Source organism: Haemaphysalis longicornis, unplaced genomic scaffold, assembly GCF_048455015.1.
Source record: "Haemaphysalis longicornis isolate Haplotype H1 unplaced genomic scaffold, Haemaphysalis longicornis Haplotype H1 scaffold_1, whole genome shotgun sequence".
NCBI classification, from domain to species: domain Eukaryota; kingdom Metazoa; phylum Arthropoda; class Arachnida; order Ixodida; family Ixodidae; genus Haemaphysalis; species Haemaphysalis longicornis.
The window spans coordinates 401,977,026-402,002,846 of NW_027526203.1; the positions used below are offsets into that span (position 1 = coordinate 401,977,026).

Below are 25,821 nucleotides of genomic sequence, written 5' to 3' on the forward strand. Positions count from 1 at the left end.
ATAATAGTTGAGCTTTCCCAGTAAAACCTTTTCCTTGATAAGATCAAAGGCCTTCAAGAAATCCCGAAACAACCCTAGTACTATTTGCTCGACTTCAAAGTTGTGTAATATAAATCCTTTTCGAGCAAGAAGAGCCAATTCAGTCGATTTCTGCTTGCGGGAACTGTACTGAGCAAGACTTTTGATTTTATGACGGTCGATAATTGATGACAGATGTTCTAGTATAAATTTTTCTGAGCCTTTAGAAAAAATAGGAAAAACTGATGTGGGGCGATAGTTTGTCTTGTCGGTTATATTTCCTATTTTGAATATTGTTGTTACCTTTGCAATTTGCACGCTATAGGGGAGAATTCCGGATGGCAAGTATAAGTTAAAAAATATGTGTGAGCGATGACACGATCACATAAATCACATACTTAACAGGTACTATTAAAATTCCGAACGCATCTATTGCTTTGCTATTACTTAATGCCAAAAATGCCGTGATAACTTCATTCTCCACACTTCCCCGTCCCCATTGTTCAACGCTCGTGATAAGCCAAGTGCTTCTCCAGTGCGTAAAGCGGAAACTTTCTTTAGGAAATGATTTCCGCCGTAGTCAAGATAATCAGTCTCGCTAAAACCTGTGGATTTTGGTACAGAAACCGAAGGAAGCGGCCATTGCGATGTCGAAATCCGGGCCACAGCAGTTGCGGGTCGGCATTTGAGTGTGCAGCCCCGTTTCGCTCCCAAGGAAGGCGAGAACCATCCACTTGCGGCGCACGGAAATTTCTGCAGCTGCTGGCTTAGACTCGGAGCTCCTTTTTGGCCAAACAGGCGCGGGCGTTTCGCAAGGGGCCGGCGGTGTCAACGGCCCGCAAGAGCCACGTCTTCTCCGAAATGGCGGAATCACGTTAAGCTTTCCAAACCGCGAAAGACGTGCTGCGCAACAGGGCCGCCGCCGAGACTCGACAGTTCGCGCGACACTGCGCCGCGGTTCACTGCACTGCAGGCCGGAGGGGGACGTACAGCACGCCTCCCAGCTGCCTCGCCCCTTTTCGTCCCGAACTCTTCCACCGATCGACTCACTGCTTGCTCGTGCTCGTCTCCTTTTATTGTAGCACCCCCCATCCTTCTCAACGCGACGCTTGGGAACGTGCGCTACCGGATCTATTTGTCGATATCTCGCGTGATACTTTTGCTAACTTGCGGGAGAAGTTCCCAGTACACGAAACGAGGGGCCAATATTTAGACACTTTCTGGCGCACTTCTCTCGCGCGTTTTAGAAGCTGCGAGATTTTATTGCTCATTCAAGCACCAGCCAAACTTTCCGTTACGCATACTCCCCTATTTCCCCGTGAAGTATGTAGCTGGTCCGAAACAGCACTGTCGAAAGCGGACCGTACGACAAAGAACAGTAGATTCTAAATAACCCAAACCTGCACATTGTTAATAAAAACAGCGCCCTGGATTCAAACATGCCAGCGTGCGGGCGAACGCACGAAAAAAAAAAACAGTAATACTCGTGCAGCATTTTTCTTATTGGGGCACGGTGACAACTTCAGTTTAGCACCAAAAATAAAGGGATACCCGAACGAGATTCGGCTGTGGGAGGCCGTGGAAGCCTACCTAATCTTGCGTGACACGGTTAGGTCCCCTTTCCATTGCGGACTCCAAACAATTTCTCGTTTCACTAATTCACGCACGATTACGGCCCGCGCTGAAGGGACGCAGGCTCTACTGGCTTCGGCGTCAATTTCACCCCGCCCCCGCTAAGAATTGAAATGTTGTGGCCTCGTGTAGGGGCGCCTTCGTTAATCTTCACGCCTACGTTCCTAATTAACTCCCCAATGCCAGTGGAAAATGAAGGAGACAGCTCGTTATCTGACGGGGGCCTTGCGCGAAATAGGACAGGACCGAAGTCGATTTCAACACCCTTGATGACACCCGCTCGAGTTACGAAACAATGAGCAGTCGTTTAAGAAGCCCCAGTGAACAAGAGGCTGTGCGAGTGCCTTTTGCGAAACATATCAAATGCTCGAATTAGGCGATCCACAAACAATGCCGTAAGCGCCGCTCGTGCACGTCATGCGTAGCTGCGCAATACGCGCTTTATCGGCACTTGTGATTAAACAGGCGGCTCGGCTGCTCCATCAACCTGTCTCGGAGCTCGATAGAAGGCGCACAAAAGCGGCCAACTGGAAAGTGCGCCACGCCCCTTCTCGCCAATATCGCGTCCGCAAGGGAGCTAGGACGGCGCGGAGCCGACACATCGGAATGCACAGGGAAGAAAGGCATTGCCACATGTGCCGCGGCCGCTCCGAGCCCGGCGGCAGAGGCTGCACAGTGTGAACGCGCCCCAAGCGGCTATCAGAACGGGAGCGCGCGCATTTCGACGGCGGCTCTTTCTCTATATTTAGCTTTGGCCGCTCGATACCCGCCTGCTGCGCGAGACCCCGTGATGAATCGTCTTCGCGTGCCACGGGACGTGCTGCACGTACTCCTCCGCTGTGCCAAACCTCGTCGCCTGTCGATTTCGTCCCCTTTCCACACGGCAAACCGGGCACTTGCTTTGCTCGGACCGGTTAAACTTTCAAATAAAAAGAGGAAAAACGTGACAACCCCTCGCATGGTACACAACAGTGACCTCGGCGAAGAAAGTGGTGCGACCTGTTCCGATGCTGGCGGTTCTTGCGACTCGTTACTGCCCACATGCGCCGTTTGCGCAGGATTCTTCCAAGCAATAAACACCCAAGTTTCACAACTGAAGCCTAAAGCAATGGTGTGCTAATGCGTTATCGGTGTGAGGCCCCAGCGCTGTCATGCGACAGAAGTCGTTCAATGTGTCCCTTGCGCCCCTCTGCTTACGCATTGCGGGGTACCCTTTGTGCGACAAGCTTTTACTCCGAAGGGCGCTCATGGCTTCGCGAATCAGCCGAAATTCCCGATGTTTGTTTCACAACCTTTTCTCGTGTCAGTAACAAGAAGGCGACTGCGTCAAGAAAGACAGCGCCACCGCTGGCCTTTCGGCGGCTGACGTCTTGATAGTTGCGTCACCGGCAAGTTTCTGCACAGCAGCAGTTTTTCTAAGTACGCCACGAGGACAGAAGAAAGATGTGGCTGTACTCCAACAGCACACACTGATTTCTCCTTTTGTAATGCGGTTATCATTCTTGGGTGACTTCACCAACTTTGAAGTTTGCCGTTATCTGCCTGCCCGTTTCCTAACACTAGGCCGTCGACTGAGCCAACAAACAATGGAGGTTGGAAAGAGTGGAGGAGGAAGGGGATGGACTGGAGGGAGTTCAGGGGGAAAGAAAGGGAAGGAGGAGGAACAATTCAACCTTCAAGCAGAGAAAGGTGGAGGGATGGTGCAAGGGACTGCCACACAACCACAAAAGTGCTAATTGAGTTCATCGACAGTCACCAGAGGTTTGTTCTCCCTAAATTTATTCGCTTCTCTTTCCGCCTCACTGCCCTCCTTTCTTCGCATGTGCCCGAGAAAACAAGGAAAAGCAGTGCTCGTCGGAAAAGCTTATTTGGCTTAAACTAATCTGCAAGACGATCACGAAGGCCCCACCCATAGCCCTCTGCGAGTAAAATTGTACAGTGCACATCACGCTTCTCAAAAACCGCCCGACCAGTGCGCTCCTCCTGATGGCATCGTGGCACGTAGGATATTTTCTTAGACGTAGCAGGGGAATCAAATTCGAATGCTGTAACGAGGGATCGGGGGAGGGAGGCAAAATCTGCGTATTTTAAATGCTCTTTTTCTTTCTTTGGTAGCCGCATATAAACCATAAAATTAGTTAAGTGTGACTAAACTATACCAAAAATGGCTTTTATAGAAATTCAAGTTTGAATTTTCGATGTTCGTTCAAATATTGTTATTATGCCTTCTGTCTATTACGTAATATTGACTTAGCGATGAATAAAAGAGTGAACTTATACCTTTTCTCTGGGGTTCTTAAATAATTAAATAGAAGTTATTTGGGACAGGTCCCGAAACTTTGATAGCATAACCAAAGGGATCCAACTTTATTTTGAACAACGGCCTGTGTGGATATAAAAAGTTCCCCTGTTGCTTAAAGATGATGCAAGATTATGCTTCATGTGGGGGAGGTGAATCTTCTTCGAGGTATTTTTGTTATATGTATGCGGCTGTAAGTATGGGTGATTTAACTGATTTTTTTTTCCTGCTTTTCTTTTCTCTTTTTTTTTCGTTTTTTTTTTGCACTTGATCGCCGATGCATGTACAGTCTCTGTCAAAATTTCGTAAGCCACATTAAAAGTTTCTGGGCAGGAAAGAACTCAAAACAAACGCTTAAGGTTCAAGTGTAACCGAGTAATTTTATGAAAGTAAAGAAGTAAGATGCACTCGAATTCTTTCTGGTATAAAACGTTTCTTTCTTACGCGCGGGGTAAGCTCGTATGTCGAATTCTTTGTGCCCTGTTAACTTTTCACATGCCCGAGAAACACATAAAAAAGACTACCGTACGTTACTAGATCCAATTTCCAAAACACTTGGGAGGGTCAGCTTCACTGCAACGCACCTGAGCAACCAATCGCTGCTGACGAGTAGAGGCTCGCCACATCATTTTAAGCGAGAAATGTGATCTTGGGCCCCATACTCGACATAGCCAGACGCCTTATTGTTGACGCAGTCTGAGCGCATGGTGGTCGTCGCGAAATGGAACAGAACGTTCACCCTCCAATGTAACAAAACATGTAACGAAACGTTCGCCCTCCAATGTAACGAAACAAAGCGTAATTCAGTCCTTCGCTACAAACAGTGCAGGTTCCCTTCATAAACCCGACGTGTCACTAATTACGACAAATAGATCAGACGAAGTGTGAAGAAGCAGAGAGGAAAAAAAGTTTGCATTCATCGATTACAACTGTGGCTCGGAACGTATGCTCAGTTTGCGCCCTCAGAGAGCCTCACATATTTTGTAAAGACCTCTTCTGAGGACACCAGTATCTGTGAAATCTTGAGCGATACATTTCGAAGCGCAAGTCTTGTTAACGTTGAAACAGACTATCCTAGCATCACATTATTTTAAGCGCAGTCTGATTCATAAATGTCCGATGTATAAATGTGCAACTTTGCGTGTTTTTTATTATTAGTCGTTACACAATTGCGTATTGTCGGTTATATTGCAAATGTATTCTGTTGCAAATGGTTTTATTGCAAATGTTCTCTTGCAAATGGTTCTATTGCAAATTTATGGCAAACCTTGTGTAGAGATTTTCCTTAGGTGCGGTGATTTGTCTATTCATTTTCCTGAACATTCCAATCGTTTGTTTTGCATAAACCTGACTTGACATATGTAATATAGTGTATTGTGTTCAGTTTTTCCTTTTTGGTTTTTGTTATTTCTTTTCCTTATTTTATTTTGTATTTATGTTTTTTTTCTGTTCCTTCTTCTCTTTCAATTGATTGATTGATTGATTGTAGGGTTTAACGCGCCGACGCAACACGGGCGATGAGGCGCGCCGAAGTGGAGGGCTCCGGATTAATTTTGACCACCTGGGGATCTTTAACGTGCGCCGAAATCTCGTACACACGGGCATTTTTGCTTTTCGCCTCCATCAGAAAAGCGACCGCCGCAGCCGAGAATCAAACCCGCGACCTCGTGCTCAGCAGCGCAACGCCCTAGCTACTGAGCCACCGCGGCGGGTTTCTTTCAATTGAGTCTGCCCTAGCAATGTTATAACATGAGTTCCTTGGTTCGTGTTGCTCTGCTCTATAAGACTTGTGACTATGTGATTTGTCTTTTGCTGCATTCACTGTATTTTTTCTGTCTAACAATATACCGAGGATCCCGGTGCAGTATCAACTATGGGACCCTCGTCTGGATATATCTGCTCTTGTAACCTACCTCTTTTGCAGGAGTCAATAAACTTCTTAAAAAAACTGAAAGAATGCAATGAAAGTGAAGTTCGTTACTTCAATTCTCAGTAATTAAATCTTACGTGGGGTTATCAGCGGCATGCATGGTAATCAAAGTTAAATCATTAAGCCAGGATTAAGTAAAACTTGCTGCAACAAATCCAACCAAAATGACTGCAGAAATGGATAAGTAAAAATAAAAAGTAAGGCCGACCAACAATGGTCACGTCGCATATTCTTCCAAACCAATTTTGTAATGCATAATATAAAAATGGAACTAAATAATCTACGCATCATGAATCCCTTCCTCCGCAAACGGAAGAGCCGGAAATGGGCGTGGATGAGCCCGAATGGGGAGCATAAAAATGAAATAGACTTCATACTATGCCATAACCCTGGCGTCATGCAGGATGTGGAAGTGCTCGGAAGGGTGAGGTGTATAGTGACCACCGTATGGTAAGATCTCGAATTAGGCTATATTTGAGAAGGAACCGTAACAAGCTAGTACTAAGGGAGCCCATCAATGAGGTAGCAGTAAGACGGAAAGTTGAAGAATTCAGGATCGCGCTGCAAACCGATATTCAGCTCTAACCGAGGAAGCAGAGTTTACGACACAGGAAGCGAGCGACAATATTACATGCATTATCAAGCAGTGTGCAGTAGAAGTTGGAGGTGCGATCGCTAGACAGGATACTGGTAAACTTTCCCAGGAGACGAAAGACTTAATTAGGAAACGGCAAAGCATGGCAGTCTCCACCCCAGCTGACAGAATAGAACTAGCGAAGCTTTCGAAGTTATCAGAGTGGTTTCTTGGGCGAGTTGGTCATTCATCGTGTAAGTAAGCGCGAAATGAACAAGGACGAACGAAGTGAACGGGACACGGCGCTCAGTCGAAGTGCCGTGTCCCGTTCACTTCGTTCGTCCTTGTTCATTTCGCGCTACTTACACGATTTCGAAGTTAATCAACAAGCGTAAGACAGCTGACATACGGAAGTATAATATGGAGAGTATTGAGCATGCTGCAAAGAACGGAGGCAGCCTGATATCAGTGAAGAGGCGTCTAGGCATGGGGAAAAATCAGATGTATGCGCTTAAAGACAAGCAAGGCAATGTCATCACAAATAGGTATAAAATAGATATAGTAGCCGAGGAGTTCTATATAGATCTGTACAGTAGCTGCGACACCCAGAATAATACTGAACGAGGAAGTAGTTCAGAGGAGGTAGAAATCCCACCAGTAACGACATAAGAAGTAAACAAGGCTATGAAAGAAATCCAAGGGGGTAAAGCACCTGGTGAGGATCAGATAACAACAGACCTCTTGAAGGATGGCGGGCAAATTGTACTAGAAAAACTGGCAAACCAGTAACGCAATGCCTAATGACCGCGAGTGTACCGGAATCTTTGAAGAACTCGAACACCATCCTAATCCATAAGAAAGGTGACATGAAGGACTTGAAAAATTACAGGCCTATCAGTTTGCTGTCAGTCGTCTAAAGGCAAGGTAATCGCTTACAGAATTTCTGCCACCTTAGATTTCAGTCAACCTAATGAACAAGCAGGGTTTCGTAAAGGCTATTACACAATAGACCATATTCAAACGATCAATCAGGTGATAGAGAAATGCGCGGAGTATACTCATAGCCTTAGTATTGTTGTGCCAGAGCGCCTGGCCCAAAGGCGTTGCACGAGGCGACGCGCCGACAGCGAGGCTGAGTCACGCCTCTCCCTTTCGTCGCTGTGGCGCGGCCGAATCCCGCATCTCAGAACGCTGCGGCGCGGCCGAATCCCGCATCTGAGAACGACCAAACAAGGGCATGTCGCTACGCCTGGAGGCGAGGTCACGGAGACGGCGGGGGCATCGCCCTCCCTTTCCCCATTGGCGGCGCAGCTCACTCACCGCTTCGCTACCATTCGTCGGAATTCAAACTTCAGGCAGCGAGAGCCCTGATTGGAGCTTTTCGAACTTCTCGGGGCCCCAACGAACTTCCCGGGGTATAAAAGAAGCCCGGAGACTCTCATCGTCGGCATTCCTCGGCGGCTTCTCTCCGGCACCAGTCTCTTCGGAAGCACCGAGTGAAAAGGGTGCTGTCACCTTTGTGCGAGTCATGTAACGTTTGCTTACCCTGTACATACTGTATATAAATGTTACTTCAACTCTTCGTCGGCTCGAGGACTTCGTCGCTCTGCTCTGCGCCGCGTCGATAGCGGACGGGGCAAGGCAACGTCGCTACACCGGCGACTGCGCTCGGATGGCCAGTCGCAACAGTGGAGGCTGCGGTGAGAGGGCCTAGTCCCAACAGCGGTGACAGCGTTGGGATGGCTGATTCCCAACATCGGTGACGAGCTGAAGGCGAGTCACAACCTTGGCGACCGCCCTGGGATGGTCATTCCTAACCTCGGAGACAACGGTGGGATCGTCATTTCCCAACAGTATACATATAGTATAGTAGTATACATATACATACTATACATATCCCCCCTTCTCCCCTTCTCCCGGACTGGGTTATATGCTGGTGAACTCCAAATGAGTTCAAAATATCCCCAGTCTACTTCTTTTCCACTTTCCGTATCAATAAATCCCTCACTCATAGCCTTCGTAGATTATGAGAATGCTTTTGACTCAGTCGAAACCTCAGCAGTCATTCAAGCATTGCGGAATCAGGGTGTAGACGAGCATTACGCAAGACTACTAGAGGATATCTACAATGGATCCACAGCTACCATCGTGCTCCATAAGAAGAGCAGTAAAATACTGTAAGGAAGGGCGTCAGACAAGGAGACACAATCTATCCAATGTTATTCACAGCATGTTTACAAGATGTATTCAGAACATTGGATTGGGAACAGGTGGGCGAGCTCCTCAGTAACCTCAGATTTGCTGATGACGTTGCCTTGCTAAGTAACTCGGGGGACGAATTGCAAAGCATGATGACCGCACAGGATAAGCAGAGTAGAATCGTGGGCATGAAAATTAATATGCAGAAAACTAAAGTAATGCTTAATAACCTCGGGAGAGCACAGGGGTTCGAGACAGTTTGCGAGGCAGTGGAAGTGGTAAGCGAATATATATACTTAGGCCAGGTAGTGACCCCGGATCCCAACCATGAGGCAGAGATAATAGAAGGATAAGAATGGGGTGAAGTGCATTCGGTAGGCATTCTCGAATGGCAGCCTTAAGTAGAAAGTGTATGACAGCTGCATTTTACCGGTACTCACCTACGAGGCAGAAACTTGGAGTCTCACTAAAAAGGTTGAACTTAAATTGAGGACGACTCAGCGAACAATGGAACCAAATATGATAGGTGTGATTATTAAGGGACAAGAAGACAGCGGAGTGGGTCGGAAAGCTGGATTTGGTATAAACAAAGCTGCCGAAGTGACTGCCGGATGGATATTACAGAGCAGAACTGCCGTAGCACAGTCGATTCCGCGTCGGCGGCATTTTATGCTAATGCCCCTTCGTACTGATATCGTCAGTCGCTTAATTAAAAAGCGACTGTGGACGTGATGCAGGCGCCGCGAGTGCAAATTGCTGGCGCTGCTAGAGAACGACGCGCGACGCTCGAGAGAGTGGGTGGGAGGAGGAGGAAAAACTTTATTGTCAGCCCGGGGATGTGGGGTGGGAATACGCGCGCTGGGAGCAGCCGGCCGGTCTGCCTACAGGTCTGCCTACAGATGTGTTAGGCTTGACACTGCGGTGGATATTAGATTGCCGCTCTCATAATCGGTGCAGATGACGATTTTTAATGCAATTCGCCATCACATCATTAACTCCTTTCTCTTATGTGCAGCCTTGTTTGGGACTTGAGTCTCATTTCTTGCAGCGGTAGCAAACTAATGCTCGAGCTACCTGCGCCTGCCTGCGCCCCTTCGCGGTCTGGGCCGCCGCCTGCGCAGCGACTGTGCGGCTCGCTCAGTGCGCTTTTCGTGACCCCGGCGGGTTTTCGCGTCCAGTGTAATAAAAAGCAATAAAAATAGAGTGCCTGGAATCGCTGTAGAACTCAAGTCGCGGCCAGCTGCCCGATTAGCCAACGAAATCCTGGCGCCTCCGCCGCCAACGATCGGATCGTTCGTTGTTATATATGTTGTTGTTAAATGTGTTATATGTATTATATGTACTGCTGTATTCGACCTGCATGGTCCTTCGTGACCGCAGTATACTGTAAATAAATAAATAAAATAAATAAGAGTTCCAACCTCCGATCGGAGCGGCGGGCCGGCAAGAAACGCCGGCAGTGCGGAAGCGGACAACACAAACTCGTGACGTGTTTGGATGTTGCTTATTTACTTCACATCCAGGGAATGTCGATTGCGCGAGGTCCTCCGCTGGATGCTGGGTTGCGTTTCGCACACTTTAAAATTGATTTTAAATATGGTCTAGGCTGTATTTGTAGATGATATATCTGTGTTCCCACTAATCTATCTCCGAAGTTATCTCGCCTTTAAAATTTTGTGTCAATACTCCTTTAAGGGTAACAGAGTGCATCCCTAGAGAAGGCAAGCGTGGAAGGGGGCGGCAGAAAGTTAGATGGGCAGATGAGATCAAGAAGTTGGCGGGGATAAATGGGTCGCAGTTAGCACAGGACCGGGATAATTGGAGGTCTATGGGAGAGGCCTTTGCCCTGCAGTGGACATAGACAGGCTGATGTAGATGACGATGACGATGATGATGAATATAAAAATGCAAAAAAAAAATGCTCACATTGACAGCCTTATGTGCCAGTTCGAAAAAAAGTTAATGTGTTAAGAAAGCTTGATCACTCCATTTGAGCGTTTATAAACTCCCCTGTCCACGCTAATTAAAATTATTTGGCGATTTGTGCAACAGCGCGTTTAACCTTAATTGCCACGCAAATGCGATTTTTCCGTCCACTTAAGCGCCTTATAGCAGTTTACATAACCGCAAATTAAGCTAGCACACAAGGAACAAGCAACAGCTGATAACGCGGAAGAAACTTTAGAACGTTAGTAATACATGCAGAATTGTGTTATGTTGCATGGTGTTACAGCTCTTAGGCTTTGTTGCTCTATAAAAAATATGTAGAAATAAAAAAAGCTAAAGCCGTCAGACAGCTTTATGTTGGACTTAATTAGTGAACACAAAACTAGGCGAAAGACGATAATCAAGACAGCACTTAAACAACGTTTAGTGGGGTTTTACTGCGAAGTAGTGCCTCTAGTGCGAAGTAGCACCTCTACCAGCCAAGGAAATTTTCGTGTCCGCGTCAGCACAGAACTCCCAGGTTAAATAAAATAAATTACTGGCACCACCAGGAATCGAACCTGGACCTGAATACAGGGAGCCCGTCGTCTTACCGACTAAGCTACGCCCACACGAGGAGACGGGGAGACAGACGGTGTACTCAACGAGCACAGCGGCGGGTCTACCACCTGCGCTCATTCAAAGCCCTCGTGTGAAGTACAAACCGCATAATGTACGATAACGGCGTTCACGTGTTTTGGATTTGCGGCAAACGGAACAGCGCCTGGGGAAAGTGTCAGGGCCTTGGCGGCGACTCATGAAAAAAGAGTGAGGAGGAGGCAGTGAGAGAGCCATAGCCGCGGGTGCCGCCCTCCTCATTATCCTTCGAAAGACGCTCCTCTCCATTTTCTTTCTGTCGTCGCTGCTGCGTTCGGACGCCGCACAGTCTCTGGTTTCAGCCTTTGTAGAGCGACGTGTGTGATTTCAAGTGATGCCGCATGGGTAATCGTTGTGGGTGTCGCTTACAGCTTCGCAGTCCAATCACCCTCACAGAGTGGATTGGAGCCAATTTTTTCGAGACTAAGTAATCTCTAAACGCCAAGTCCGAATTCGCAGCCCTCGAAAATAATTGTCAAATTCGCCCATCAAGCCGCGCCGGCGCTCGCCGATGCGCATGGGCACCAGCGAAGGCCACGTTCTAAAAGGCCGACCATGGCGAGTGACGTCACGTGGTCCAACACGGCCGCGCCCAGGACGCTGCGATATTTCGCGAGATACTTGCAGGTGCTGCCCATTTAACGCTTGATTCGAACAACAAAACGCATGGACCATATCGTCTCTTTTCCCTGGCTACAAATTATGTTTTAGCAGTATACTCGCTTTTCGAAGAGAGGACGACACTGAAAGTTTTCGCATTGTTTGCGCTCAGATTTATTTCTGTAGATTTAATATATGAGACGTGTTTTAATTTCTTCATGATACTAAAAAATGCTTGGTAGTGGTTTAATTACGTCTGCACAACACTTCAGGCGCCGTTCACTAAACGATTTGTGGTAATTCGCGTATAGGCATGTTGTTCCCCTACAGTTCACGCGAGAAAGGTTTTCAGGCAAGTCGAGGATAGGGCCCCTGTGCCGTGACACCATGCAATGCAAAACTCTTGCTGTCAGAGCGGAGACCACATTTCTCGAGTCAATTGGTACGTCCCGCCTGGCGACAAGTTTTCTCGCTTGGCCGAAACGACTGGCCACTGAGGTGCATTGTGTGAAAACATGCCCACAGGTATTCTTAACGGTGTATGGAGCTTTTAGACCAGCGACAACATTGGGGTGAACACCAGGCAACTTTTATCAGCGATACTCAGAAAGTCTACATTTTCTAGATGTTGAGACTTTTATTAATCTATGCACAGCGGGATATCATCATACATAGATGCCAGCTAGCGCTTGACGCATGATCACGTTTATACAGCACGAGCCCTTGCGCCTTTTTCGAACGACCTGAAACCGACACTCAGAGCCGCCACACAAAAGAGAAAACAAAGGACACATTCGTACACGTGAGCAGTCTCGTGACGCGGTCGAGAAGTTCCGGCGTTTTTCTTGCGCAACTCATTTGAGCCCACGGGAGCGCTCACGCTAGCTGGCCCAGTATGTAGCTTTTTGCCGGGGAACAAGAAAGAGCGTGATGTGCGACGTGAATGGCGTTCATGTAGCGGTAGCTGATTATTGCAGCTCAAAATATTGTAGTAACGTCTAGAGGCCATTGTACTGTAGACGTCTAGAGGACATTGTAAAATTTTGTTATTCTTATGCCATAAAATTGCTGTTAGTGGGGCAGACAATGCCCTTTTCTCGGTCAGATCACGTTTCTAACCGAAAGACAGCGCGAAAGTGATGAAGTGCGAAGTTTTTCACTTTGCTATTTTCTTAGGCGTCTGCACTGCTAAAAAAGGCTCAGAGCCTGCCATGAGAGCACAATTAGGACGGTACACGACATTCCAGCTTCATGGGCGTCTGTGCTTAATCCTTCCAACGAATAACGGACGGAAAGCGATAATAAAGGGGAACAAGAGCATGAAATGCACACACACAGCGTGCGTGCGTGCGTGAGTGTGCGTGTCTGTGGGGGTGGGGGCGAAAATAACAAGAAATGAAAGGTCGGAAATTATACCCAGGGAACGAAAACATGTTATTCCGGCGAATATTTTGAAAAGGAAAGCGTTCCGTATATAATGATAAAAACTAATGGGGCCAGTTAACGTATCCGGTGCCACTCAAAAAATGCTCGAGCGCTGCATCGCACGTCACCGAAAGGATTAATGTGAACTCATTTCATCCACCGGCCAGAACCGAAGACTCCAGCGCGCAGTTCTACGGCACAAGCCTACAGACAGCGGCCTTCCAATTAAGGCTGCCGACGATAATAGTTCCTGGAAGGGTGAGCCTTGCGGCTCTGATTAACAGCGACCGCTGTACTGACGAATACAACTTTCACTTAAGTCCCACCGGGAGGCTTGCGACCTCCCGCTAGTGCGGCAAAAAGTCTTTTACTTGCACAGCGCTGCTGCATTCGTATAGACGATAGCGGGAATGTCCCGTAATTAATTTCCAAGAAAACCCGTTTATGTCCTTTTTTCTGGGCCACATCCAATTTTAAGACGTATATTTTATTTATTAGGAGGTATGCAAATGCATTTAAGGCTTCATTATCTGCGAATTATAACCGGTGATTTTCCTTTACTTGCGCTGACCGGCATATTATGCCTAGGGGCGCCCCTATATAGTCATTGAACTTACCATTTGATTGCATGAAATCTGACAACGAGCAGTCAGAATGCTCTTAATGTTCCAAGGTACTTCATTGCTTCCCCGGGCCTTAATTTTAGGGCGAAGCTGTTCATTCCGATTCCTCCTCACCATTATTTATTCCTGTCGTCCGTGTCGTGTACACGTTCATGGACCCTCCCAGCCGGCGTCATCCGTTCATAGCTAAGACTCCGTAACTGGCGTTTTTATGTACACATCAAGGAAAAAATTACAGCCCGTTTAACCGCTAAGATGACTGTATAACTGTGCTGTATTTCGTGTAAGTATTTAGTTCGCAATGGAGTCGTAAGCGACTGGAAATTCCCGTCCGGTACATGAATGCGGTTGTAGCAATAGCTACGTCCATTATAGCAGTTACCCGGTAACCCGGGAAATGGCTTTAATTGGTTTTTTCACAAGGCATTTCAGAACAAGTTATACGACATTTTGAAGGTAAGATTACCCCATAACATTGAGAAGTTTTATCGGAGTTGGTACCGTAGATAAATAGAGCCGCCGTTTTATTTCAAATGACGTAAGGAAAGTTTGGTAAGAAACGGATATCGCAAGGAAAGTTTGTGGTTGGCCAGTGCTTGGCTATTCCCTCGCCAATCACAAACACCCCTTGAGATATTTTTCACGCGAACAGTATACTGTTAATCTGGGTTTGGGTGCCTTATGGCAGCTGTTAGCGTCGCGGCGTGGAACAGAAGGAGGTGCATCAACCACACCGGAGTCCAAAGAGGAGCCTGCGCGTTATGTGCTCTCGAGCTAGCTTCAGAAAAGAGCGTCGGAGCGCTTCCGCGAGTGCTGGCGCGATTATATGCCCCTGGACTGGACGAATTGCCTGCACGCGAAGGCCGCCATGAACGGAGGCGTCTCGCCGTGCATCAGTTGGCCTGGAAATTAGGCGCGCTAAGCATCGGCATTTACTCCAGCGGCACTTAGCGGGGGATTTAATGCACGCGCCTCGTTGCAGGTAATTAGCGTGGATGGCAGCCCACTCGTGCGCTGCTGAGGAGGGCACGAACGAGTGATGCGCTGCGCTCATCGGCGACTCCCCCTGGGAAGCCAGCGTGGCTCGTTCAGAAGAGGAAGTGCGCGCAAAGCTGGTAATGCACTACGGCCATGTCATTGAAGGATTGGGACAGGCCGACGACGTGCAAACAGGCGACAGTGAATTTCGGATAAAGTTGCCCTTATTAGCCCGTGTGGATGTTTTCGAAATGAACCCCGAAGCATTGCGGATGCCCGTTTTCGTGTCCACCGTCTTCGGACGTTGCGCGCTCCTCACCGGAAGCTAGCAAAGGCGTTGCATGAAGTCGATAATTTAGATACGGCGAGCTTTTGTAGTGACGCTATTTTGCTTTAACTTCCAAATATAGCGTCGTAGACGTCTCTAGGCCGTTTCTGTAATTTTGGGCAAGAGTTGCTGCCCCTAGTGAGTGAGCGAGTGAATTGTTAGGGGAAAAACATACCTAGCCTTGCCGAGAGCTTCGCCGGCATTCGCTCCGCACAAAACTATTTGCGACCAACCACCGCGACTCCCAAAGGCTTGTGTTCTTCAAAACCTTGAGGAACAAGCGCAATATTTCCTGCCTAGTGACCCAGTGCCCGCTCGGGAAAAGAACATCTTCCAAAGAGGCATGCGCGGTGGCTCTCCTTTTAAGTTGTTTAAGCAAGGCTGACCGCTACACCACACGCTCCGGACAGTCCATGAAACGATGTCAGACGTCGCTTGGTACACCACACGTTGGAGACAGGGGCGATGAGTGGATTAAGCTTCAGCTTGTAAGGCCACGCCGGAGTTCGCGCTAAATTCGTCCGGGTATACGACGCAGCAATGACGCCTCGGCTGTTTTCATTCCATTGGGAACGCACGGCTGGAAACGTCCAGTCTGGAACCTGGCAGAACCTTCTTTTTTTCTAAATCTGGTGCTCAACAGAAAGCGAGGGAACACCTTCAGTTTTAAGTCTGCAAGATAACTTTGCCGAGTGACAACAAATTTTCGAGCAATTAGCCACGAAATGGTAAAATTCGGCGGCTATTTTTCGGAGGTAATTCTCCGCCAAAAATTCGGTGTTCAAAGGAGTTCATTTTTCATAAATTTCAAATGACCGAAATCTGATGTTTATATTGTTTCCGGAAGGGTTATTCGCATTATGAAGAATAAAATACAACTTGGTTCAATTCCAAAGAACTAACCTTTGGCAACCCACTGAGCTCCATTCCAGCCACGAACGACATTTTTTTTGTGTGTGGGAAAACGAAAACCTCAACAAATATTGAAAACTTCCAAATTTTGCAATCCAGTGGCGTAATACGGGCCGAAGTGACGTAATTTAGGCCAGCACTAAAACATAGCTATCAGTGTGTCATCTTTAAGTTAGAATTGAAGCACTACGATCGAATGGAACCAGAGGCCTGACTACATGTTCCTGGCGGTGGCCTAGGTACAAACAAGGTTCTGTGACGCCATAAAAAAAAAAAAATCACCGGAAAGTGGTTGAGGAGTCGCAACTGCTTCATGTTTTCTTTAATATCTCGATTATTTGGTGGGAGTTCACGACAAAATTGATTCTTATCGAGACAAGTATTTTTTTTAATGAGTGAAACTTGTATTGGTCTTCATGGCTTTTTTAAAGGGACACTGAAGTGATTTGTAAACATTGCGGGATTACTAGCGCAAATTGTTGTCTGGAGTCTCTAGGCCATGTTCCGACCACTCTCGCTGCGTTTACGCGACTTTATTCAGCAGGAAAATCATTTCGAAGATGTTGTCCTCCTTCCTGCATCCTCCTTGCCGGTGTCCTATGGCGTTTCGTATGACGTCAAAACAAGATGGCTTGGCTTGACTGCGCATGGCTCGCTGAACCTCCGACAGAATAAGTCGGCCCAGCGTTTAGTCGGCCGGCTTCCGGCAGGTCGTCGAAATTCGTTCACTCAGTTGAAACTAAGCCACGACACATTTGTGCCTGGAAGAATGCGCCTTTAATTTGTTAGTTTGTGCACTGTATCAAGCTTTAATTCAAAGTCGCTTCACACAAGCGGACATGCGACGCTGCGCTGACTGGTGCGCTAGTAGAAAAATCCAAGGCCAATTGAAGGCGGGAGAAGAGTAAGCGAAGTTAATATAGGTACTAAAGAATTAAAATAAACTGAAAATTGTATCGTCCAGAATAAAACCAAGGTTCTTCAATCACTTTTTGCGCTGGGTGGACTAACTGATTTGATTGATTGTGCGGTTTAACGCGCCGACACACCGCAGGCGATGAGGCGCGCCGTAGTGGAGGGCTCCGGATTAATTTTGACCACCTGGGGATCTTTAGCGTGCGCCGAAATCTCGTACACACGGGCGTTTTTGCTTTTCGCCTCCATCAGAATAGTGGCCGCCGCGGCCAGGAATCGAACCCGCGACCTCGCGCTCCCAATGGTTTCAGAGAATGGGTGGACTAAGTATATAGAGCGATGTCAACGCCGAGCGTCGCTCTCGTCGAGATTGACAACAGAGATTGACAAACTTCGAGCGCATAGGCCGGAAGATAAAAATAAAATAAAATAATTAAGTCTGTAAAAAGCCTGCTGTAGGCTTTCTCTGTATGCAAGGACCATCAACACGAAGTGCTGGGTACAACAAGCGCTTAATATGTATTTTAATTTGCTTCTAAAAAGTACCTAAAAGCTCTTCTGGAGATCGGGACCCATCGCTAGCGCCACTAACCATGACGTCAGTGAATTGCCAGCATAACAAAGTTTGTGACGTCATACCACGTTAGCGACTCGAGCGACGTCAACGTGAACTCCAGTTACCACAGTTTGTTTGGTCGCTTGGTGCTTGGTCGTAGCAGACACACTAGGTCGACACGACGGCGACGACGACGCGACGTCGACGAGTCGCCAAACCATCGGCCAACTGCCGAATTGCCAGACCGCGTTGTCACACTACGCCGACGGCGACACAAACACGTCGGCCGATGGAAAGTCGCCGTAGTGCGACTGACGCGCCGACCGAAGACGCCAACAAAACCGGTCGCCTGACTGGTCGCCCGACGCGTCGTCGGGAATCGACCGAGAAGCGAAAACTGCGCCCCGACAACATTCGTTCCGCAATGAACGCGGCTCTATATTGTTAGTTTCTGGAGTGTAATAAACTCAGTAAGGTCCATGAAGCCCATACAACTCAACACTAGCGCTAATGCGATCCGTATTTTGGCGTTCGACGCTTCGGCCGTGCTCTTCGGCGACGCCGCTACCCCGGAATGCGTGTGCGATCGGCTCGCCTGTAGAAAATATAAGGCCAGTTTCGTGCAGAAGAAGAGTTACGTAGGGTAATTTGGGTAATAAGAGATCAGTATCGGCAAAGGTTTTTAACGTAAAACGTAAAAACAAAGTACGGCAAGCACTATCCCTACAGCGCAAAATCGTAGTCGCAGCCGGGCACACTTATTTTTGCGAGCGCTTTCGCGAAGGAGCAGAGTTGATGGCGATAAACTATTGCGGGGGCTTCGCGGAACCTTGCTGCGCAAGCGCTATTAAAGAAATTTGAGTTTACAAGCCAGGAATTCTGTAAACTAGCTAGTAAACACCGATGTACGACTCCAAGGATGGGCCTCCATCTAGTACACCGGCTATTGTGAAGCCGTTTGTGCGGTGGCGCAGTGGTCTCGCGCGTCGCGCTCGCTCGGTCAACGTTGCGGGTTCAACATTCGCGGCGGGGGGCAGCTTTTTTTTTTGTTGTTGTTGTTGAGCGGTTTTTTTAAAGGGGCATGGTTTGCAAATCCAATTGCATTTCCATGGTTTGCATATCCATTGTTTTCATTTGTCTGCATCCGAGGATGCAGACAAAGAGTCCGTGTCGGAGCTGTCGCGGCTTGACATGACGAGTCGGCGTGATTACTTCCGTGGTGAAGCACGTGTGTGCGGGAGCAGCGCCGCAGTAAAGTCGCAGCGTACCGCAGCGTCGCATGGTAGACACACTTGGCAGAGCGTCCTCGCAACACTGTGACGTCACTGCTTGAATCGGCGCCCAGAAACTGAAACCGAATCCTGTTCACATGAATCGTGCGATAATAATTTTTTTTACTCAGAATATGTGCATGTGAGAGCATGTATCATGCTTTCTAACGAAATATAAAACGTTTGCAACAAAGAATGCACAAGCAACAAATTTGGTGGCACAACACCTTTAAACACTCTGATTGGGATGTTAAACCCTACAGAATCACTTTTTTATCGACTTAATTTAACTTACCGAACCAGTTCGTGTACCGGTTCAACGCTCGCAAACCTGTTCACGAAGCGCTTCAGGGAGTGATTTATTCGAACCTAACGGAGCGAAATGAAGCCCCCCGAAGCCGAACCCGAACGGGTATTTTCTTCAGTTCGACTTCCTTCTTTGAAGGCTCTACTCCGGAAGCGAGTTGAGGGAGAACAGGATGGAGACAGGGCATCCCCTGGACTTGCACGCCTGGATATAGGTGAGAAAGAGGCACGCGCTGGACGGTAACTGCTGCCTTGCGCAGAGCACAGCAGAACATTTTATGAAATGCGCAGGGACGATCCCTACGGGTCGGGCATGCGCAACAGCAACCGTAGCAAGATATGACTGGTTGAGCAAATGCATGAAGTAGCGAGTAATTTTCAAAAATTTTGTCGGGCCTGTAGGTGTAAGAAAATGCAGGGGTAATTAGCAAGGGAGAGCCAAAGTGTGCCTTTATCATTGAGCAATGAGATCCTGAATGAGTCCAAGCGTCGCTAGTCGGACCAGTTCCTGGAAGAACTAAAGATTGTAAGGCCGGTAAGGGATGAAATAAATAAAACGCGAATAATGAAAAGGAAGTAGACACTCAAATAGGGATAGTGCGGTAACTTGCGGAATGCCAATCGATTCTTGAATACGATCGAACGCACTGTGTCGTGAGTACCTGCTCGACCTACCGAATCCCTACCGAGAACGAAACACCGGGTATGCTAAAATCATTGATCCGCGTATTTTTTGAAGCTGCAATGTGTCGAGTGTTAGAAGTCTTTTATTTTGTTTTCTGCATTCATGATTTGAAAAATCGCTTTTGCAAATAAATCATTTTGTGCAAAAATATTAGCGGCAGGTGTTTTCATGCTGACCGTAAACATGATGTACGTCGACTCAGAAAAAATGTATCCGCGAGCGCACGTCATGACGCATCGCCACCGTCGCGAGGAAACCGCTCATCACGGAGTCGCTGCGGAGCGCACGGAAGAATGAAAGTGAGGGCAGTCGTCCCTCTTTTCATGACAGACAGTGATGTGCCGTCCCGTGGATAGAGTAGATTTGTCTGCAGAGAGGGGCAATAGGGAGGATGTTTGCATGCGTATAAGTGCGCCCGTCACCGAGCACGCACGGCAGCAGCTATGAGAGTATTCATAGGCACGCGCACTGACGCACTATGATAAAACCCTGCTTTTCAAAAGCTGACCTTTAAGGCCGGATATCCTTCTCCCCACCTTTCCCTGCTGCCATTGTCCTCCGCTATTGTTCTACTATGGAGGAGAATTGTCCAGCCGAGCCTCCACCACCACATTCCGACCCCCTGGTATCTTAAGAACGTCAGAGTATAAAGGGGAACTCGGTTGCACTGGAAAATCCGAGAGAATTCTCCTCCTCGCAAGTCAAGCTATGCAATGGAACTTTCCTCGATGATGATGACCGCGGTGTTGGTAGGAATACCGTGGCGTGCACCTTCATTATGAGCCTAGGTAACGGATCTTCGAACGTGCGTACGAACGGACAAGTTTTTGCTTTGTCGGGACATGCGGAGTTTTCAAGGGTACATAAATAAACAAAACCTTCCCACCCCACACACACAAAAAAAATCCCATGACGATTACCATACTCCGTAATGCGAAATCTGTGCGCACCGTGAATTGCAGTCTTCTCGGTCACAGCGCATATCTGCTGCGCCTCGGGAAGTTATCGCGTGATCAGTGAACGCACGGCGGCGTGCGCTACACTGCCGTTATCTCGCAGCGCATCGATGCCGCCGAGCATGTTGTTGTAAATCGTGATTGAACCTCTCGCGCAAATGTCATTTCGTTCGGATGAGCCTAAAATGGAGGAGGCGTGCCCGGCGAAGGTGTGAAAGTGAGGGCGCTCCTCAGCGGCGACGCATGGCGAAAGTGTGCGGGGGAGGCAGTGAGAAATACTGAGCCGCGGTGACGCGCTGGAAGATCACGTCTTTAGCAGCGCGTGCCGCCCTCCCCCACACCAGACGCCGCTCCTCCATTTTCTGTGCTTCGTTCACTCTCTCGGTTACGTGGACGTTGCCGCGAAACCCCTGTACCGGGCGCCAGAGCACTGCGCTCTAAAACAAGAAACGCGTGCTCGTCTCGGCCTAGGTCGGGCCGACGACGCCCAGTCGCACTAGCACTAGTTAGTGATACCCTGATATCAGAGTTAATATCGTAAGCGCTGGCTTATACTCTTGGCTGTTAGAAAAAGTAAGATCATTGGCTTCTCCGATGGTGAAAATCGCACCAAACGTGATCCGCCCTGCCGTATACCATAACCACCACTAATTCAGAGCGTGTGCTTAATTCAGCTTCTTATACAGACTTATTTCTGGTGACAGTTTCATCATTACGTAACAAATTAGGTCAAGCAAGGCGGCACTGCACGAGAGCGCATGTTTGCCAGACGTTCGTGCCTTTATCAGCAGTCCAGCCTAAGCCCAAACAGAGGGAGACAGAGTGCCGGGCTGTTGTTTAATGCGACGTTGTTTCAATGCGAAAGCCTTAGTTCACTCGATAGATCGAAAACCCGGAGTCCTGCGCCCTCGTAACCTAGAGATGGCTCATAAAATGGCGGACGGCGCAAAGAGGACAAAAGTAAAGTAATTGGGTATTTTTGAGGTGAAAGCTTGCTCTGAATCGTAATAAATTTTTACGAAGACTGCCGAAGGAAAGCGAGAAGAGGCCGCTGATGGCGCCCCCAAATCCAAGAACTGTAATCCGGTTGGCGTCCACACTGCAGGAGCTATTTGCACCGAGTGTATGACAGAGCAGTGTTCGGCCGTGGCATAGGAAGCAGCAGCCGGACAAAACGGCCGGGGTGTCCGAAAAGGGGGCGTGGTAGTCTCCACGCCAGGTGCAGGTGATTGCGGGTGAAAGCGCCACATGCAGACGAATTTTACGGGGCAGGACTTCCTCCCAGCGAGCAAGGTGACGGTGGAGATGTGATCCACATGGAGCAATGACCTCCGCAACAATTTATTCCGGGCTTCAAGTTGTAGTGAGGCGTGACTGGGAGGGCGTGTGAAGGAGCGAAGAGGTGTTCCTAATGGGCGGCAAAGTTCGCCCAGCTTTGGGCATTACGAAGGCCCTCATGTATCCATTCAACACGTGTCTTAGCCGAGTAGTCGTCGCGAATATCCCGTGTAATGGACATGTGTTACAGACATGACACCAGTCGTGGTAACGGTGGTGATGGTGGTGAGAGAAGAATAAAACGACGCAAGCGGGAAAGGATGACGACTAATATGAGAGGAAACATGGTTTCATCACGGGGCGCGCCGAGCTTCGCACTCACACCGCTGTCTCACTCAGCGGCGCAGCAATCACCAAGCGTCTAGCCCATTATGGCGGCTACACAACCGGCCCGTCCGTCGTGCAACTGGACACCAATGCCTTCGCATTCACTCCATCATCCCAAGTGCTTAGTTGTCCTTTCACCCGCCGCGGTGGCTCAGTGGCTAAGGCGTTGCGCTGCTGAGCACGAGGTCGCGGGTTCGATTTCCGGCCGCGGCGGCCGCTTTTCTGATGGAGGCGGAAAGCAAAAACGCCCCTGTGTACGAGATTTCGGCGCACGTTAAAGATCCCCAGGTGGTCAAAATTAATCCGGAGCCTTCAACTACGGCGCGCCTACGGCGTCGGCGCGTTAAACCATACAGTCAATCAAATCCTTTCAATTTTTGCAACTCAATCTTCGAGTTTTTCTCGGGTCATCAGTCAAAGATAGTCAAATTACACATTATCTCCCACAATATGCGTCAGGCATTACCTCCCATTGGATTGTCTCTACCCGCGGCCACCCTTCCGCCCGTACTCACTTCGAACTACATTGACATTAACCAAAAAGGTTCGAATACGTATTACTTTTTGTTTGCTGAACATCGAATTAAAATGTTTAGGACACATGCGCAGAAAGATAGTAGATTTTCATCCTGGAAGGCACTACAGGATCATGTCGTATAACGTTATCTTTATGAACTAGTGATCGAGAAACTATGCTGGAACTAGTCTCCTTATCTATCTCATTCTCTTCCTCTCTTTCTCTCTCTCACTCCAAACTACTCGTGAAATTACTTATTACCGTGAATCCATGACATATGAGAGCCCTAAGAAAACAAAGAAAATAGTCGAGAAAAAATGAACCTTCAAGGCACATTACATTTCTCGACTTTGTGTTGTGTATTCTATTATTACAAAAAATCTTTAATTACAATTTAGCGATGTACGCATACATAAATTTATTCCGCTTCGGCTGCACGTTAAAGAAAACTGCACCCGTACGCGCCGGGGCTGTGCTGTAAAAGCCAACAAAACTGGAGGGCTAAGGTATACGTGTACAAAGGCGGCGCTCTGGGTAGAAGCGAAATGTCCGCGGATTGCATGGAGTGACAAAGAAGATTAGGCGATGACACAGAATGGGGCACACAAAAATCGAGGCAGGTTTTCGCCTGGAATTGTGCTTCGCCAGACATCGAGCCGCATTAGGCGGCTTATCATTCTTCCAGACGTGAAAAGGTCCCCGCGTACGTGGTCACGTCACGTGGTCACGTCACCTCTGTCCGACACGCAGCTGTCGCATGTCGGTGCAGAACCCCACTCTTCACGTGGAGCAACTGAATGCCTGAACCTTCGTTCTCCCCCGTGTAATTAGGCTCAACCACAGCGCGCGTTGTTCGTGGCCGCGCATCTCATAGCCGGTAGCTCAGGTTGTTGCGCAGCACTCGCACGGCGCACGAGCAATTCGCACAAGCGCGGAAGCTGACGTGCACAGTCTTCATTTTACTTGGCCTTGCCCTTCCCGACTCGGTGGCCGTTCCCACGAAGTACGCGGACGGCGTCTTTCGTCAGGAACATGGTGCTTCTCAGAGGAATAAGCAAACGACGCTTCGACTTCCCGTTTATGGCGACAGGGACGTTTCACCGAACATTTGTGATAAGTTTCACCACTTGTAAATGTGCGAAAAGTTGCGAGCGTTGGCAGCGCGCGGAGAGGGGAATTGCTACTGCTACAGCTGCTGCCACTGTCAATTAGGAGCCAAGAACAGCAACAAAAACAACGAAAAGCGGCAGGGAATAAAATGACACTTCGTCCCCGTTATTAGTCCCCGGTACTAGCCTAGCCGGCAGAACTGAACTCGATATCAAGTGTCTCGATTTAAATTCTGCCCAGGCGTAGTTGCAGAAGACACGTTGTGCAACCTGAATAGAAAGCATTTGCCCAAGCTCCGGCGAACGGCTCTCGGTTGATCGAAGAACTCCTATTAGTAAACTGCACCGACGGGCGTGCGAGAGGAGCGCATTTAATCAAGGGAAAAAGCGCCCGGCGCTTGTGTGGTGCGCGCCGTTGCTGTACTGGGACATTTGTGCGCTAGTGCTTTCCGTGTGTAAGTTCCGGCCGAAGTTTTCGCGTTCATCGCGTGCGACCTTGAGTTAAAGCGTATAAGCGTGTATACCAAGAAACTGTGAGACGAGGTTTATCGGGCATAGATGAACTGGAATGACTCCTTGAGCATAAAAACTGTCGCAGTACGCCCGATTATTAAACACTGAAGGCGGGATATCACCGTGAGAAAAGTTTGTGAATGTCGATGTATTTTTCGTATATTTTTTCTCTAACTACAAGGGTCACCGACATAAAGAATAGGCAGCCCGCAGTTGTCTCCGCAAAAATTAATTGCACGATAACAAGGTAAGAGAGCTAACAATTCAGATCAATTCATTTCACATGCCATCAATAAGGGTACGGCATTTCTGTCAATATGTAACGCGAACAGAAACTAGAGGACGGGGCAAGCGCAGGTTCTGCTTGATAAAGAGGACCATTCCTGCAGGATATGCTGCCGTTTTAGCCCTTTTTTTCAGTGCACACATCGAAGAGGCACGCGACTATATAGCGCGCCCGAGGCGGAAGCCCGCTTACCGTGTGAGGCCCCCCGCACGGCCACCGGCCCCGGACGGGGGGGAAGCTGGAGCAGCGGCGGCAGGCCGGGACTCGGCGGCAGCGGGACCCGCTTGGCGCAGCCGTCTCCAGCTCGGCGCTCCGGCCCCGAGGCAGCGTCGACTGCGCCGCCCGCCAAGCGGCGCTGTTTCGCTCCCCTGCGCTCTCACGTGACCCGCTGGCGGCAGGAGAGCGACAACTGCAGCCGGCGTCCGACGTCCAAGATGGCGTCCGGCTAACCCGCCCATCAGAGGCCCCCGGCGTCGCTCGGCGGCCAATGGAAGACGCCGGCAAGCGTCACGTGGCTATCGTAAATTGCCCCGTACTTGACCGCGGCCTGAGCTCGCTGTGCCTGCCGGTTCGAACGGACCCTGCGTTGAGGTCCGCACGCAGGCGGGTCAACGCGGAACTGAGAAACAAGCCGGCGGTCGATAAGTGTCGGCAGCGAGGGTTCCTGCGCGCCCCGTGTTTGTTTGCAAAGATTGAGGAACTGAGAGATCACTTGGCGGTTGCCAGGCTCTCGCGTCGCCTCGGCCCATACATAATGATACCCCGCTCCCTTGCCCGCATCGGCCGAACACCTCAATTGCCTATGCAGTGTCAAATCCTTTAGTCAGGTTAACTTCACTTCGGAACAATGGGTGGCAAACTAAAACTTGTATCAATATTCTTCTCTTCTATCTTATGGCGTTATATTGATAACCGGGTTCGTAGCAATTATATTTACTTGA

General features: G+C 48.7%; 1 protein-coding gene across 3 annotated transcripts in view; it reads right to left on the minus strand.

Moving 5' to 3' along the window:
- Nucleotides 1–25,276, minus strand: part of LOC144155429 (ubiquitin-conjugating enzyme E2Q-like protein 1) — a 78,742-nt gene extending 53,466 nt beyond the window's left edge. For all 3 annotated transcript variants that reach the window (XM_077686845.1, XM_077686841.1, XM_077686842.1), the window contains exon 1: nt 25,073–25,276. The gene's annotated coding sequence lies outside the window, so the exon portion shown is untranslated. The remainder of the gene's footprint in view (nt 1–25,072) is intronic.
- Between the last annotated feature and the right edge of the window lie 545 nt (nt 25,277–25,821).